Raw genomic sequence first — 2,242 nt, 5'->3', positions numbered from 1 at the left:
TACAGATTTTATTTGAAGCTTCCTAAGCTAGTGATTAGTTTGGGCTTAAACTGAGTAGTCCATCTCCTGCTAGAACCATGTTAATGTTGTGGGAGCAGTATTGCCAGGTTCTGGTATTTACTGGTGCTGTATTGAACCTCACTGTTAACTATTAAGTTTAAGTGTTAATTCTATAATATTTCTACTGTGTATCTCGTTCTACTGTATGATATGGAAGCAAACGTTTGATGCTTTCTGACTTGTTCTTAATAACAGAACACACAGTTCTCTCCACACCGCTCTCCTGCTCACTGATGGTGGTACTCTGGTCCACTTTTATAATCCCAGTCTCATTTGGACGCCAGTGAAAGGCTGAGGGAAAAGGACAGGAAGTTAATTACAGAATGTGGCTTGGAAATAGAGTATTCATCTCAATAGCATAAATGTCAACCCCCCCACCTGCACCTCCCTCTGAGAGCCGAGCGCCTCGGACACATTCAGATCCAGAACACAATCACTTCTTATGACTTTCTGCCTCAGTGCGGTCGAGGGGACAGAGGGGATTTATTCAGTCTTCTTATTGTACCACAGGGAGAGCAGAGAACAAATAAGACCAGAAGACCTGAAGGACCTTTATTTGACTTTACAGTATTAGATTAAGATATTAGTATTTGAAAATCCTTTCAGTGTGTTTGGCTGATCTTTAGTGCTCTGTAGATTTCAGTTGATTTGTTAGTGATATTTTTTCCCTGATAGTTTTCTCAGGTTTCAGAGTAATAATACTGTTTAATCTGATCACAATGCAGCTCAATAATGAGCACAAATCCTAACTTCATACCTAACACTAACTTTAAACTTAACCTAACCATAAACTAACTCTATCCTAATCCTAACACAACCCTAAACAAATCCTAGCCCAAGCTTAAACTATGCCTAACCACAGTCCAACCTGAACCCATTCTTAACTAAACCCCAACCCAACCTTAAACCCTTCCTAACTCTGCCCTAACCCATTCTTAACTAAACCCCAACCAAACCTTAAACCAGTTTTAACTCAGCCCTCATTCTTAACTAAACCCCAACACAACCTTAAACCCTTCCTAACTCAGCCTTAACTCATTCTTAACTAAACCCCAACCCAACCTTAAACCCTTCCTAACTCAGCCTTAACTCATTCTTAACTAAACCCCAACCCAACCTTAAACCCTTCCTAACTCAGCCTTAACTCATTCTTAACTAAACCCCAACCCAACCTTAAACCTTCCTAACTCAGCCTTAACTCATTCTTAACTAAACCCCAACCCAACCTTAAACCCTTCCTAACTCAGCCTTAACTCATTCTTAACTAAACCCCAACCCAACCTTAAACCCCAACCCAACGCACGCACATACAGTACATACACACGCACGCACACATGCACCCCCCCACACACAGTCTCTCTCTCACACACACACACACACGCACACACACACACACACACACACACACACAGCTCTAAAATAAAAGTGTTCCCGTAAATTGATTTTGTTAATTGAGTCATTTGGTGTTAATGAACCATTAACAAGATGTACAGATATTAACTTCCCATAAAACATCACTGATTTTTGTGCTGTGTGGCTAACTGCTAAAAGATAAATGCTCCTGTGTGTGTGTGTGTGTGTGTGTGTGTGTGTGTGTGTGTGTGTGTTGGGGGCTTCCTCATTGATCAGCAATTGATCCAGGCTCCATAATCACTGCACTCTCATTCTGTTCGTGTTTAATAGAGTGATTATCTCCTCTCTCTCTCTCTCTCTCTCTCTCTCTCTCTCCTGTTCCCCCAGTTAGTGTCTGATCTTCATCTCCATGAACAGAACTATCCTCATCATCCTCAGTGTGTTAGTGAGTCACACAGAGGGCACGGCTATAAAAGGAAGCAGTAAATAGGTTAGGTGACAGGTGTCACAGCAGGTGTGTGTGATGAATGTTAAGGTTCAGTGGCTGTAATCTCCTTCAGGAGCAATTACACACCAGCTCCTGATTTCTCACACAGATTGGCTTCAGGTGAGCAACTGAACGTGTTATGGAAGGAAATTTGGGAAAAGGAAATGGCTGCTGCTTTAAATGGGAGGAAGGAGAAGGACTTCTACACTTAATACGGCATGTAGAATTCCAGCTTTAGTCCAGAATGAACATAATCAAATTATACACAATAAAAAAGTGTCATTAAAATTTTATCGTTTTTACAGAAAACAAATAAACGAGACTTTTATACTGTGAGCACAA

This window comes from Silurus meridionalis, chromosome 3 (genome assembly GCF_014805685.1).
Source record: "Silurus meridionalis isolate SWU-2019-XX chromosome 3, ASM1480568v1, whole genome shotgun sequence".
Taxonomy (NCBI): Eukaryota; Metazoa; Chordata; class Actinopteri; order Siluriformes; family Siluridae; genus Silurus; species Silurus meridionalis.
The sequence above is the reverse complement of the archived record's forward strand: the minus strand, read 5'-3'. Positions refer to the sequence as shown.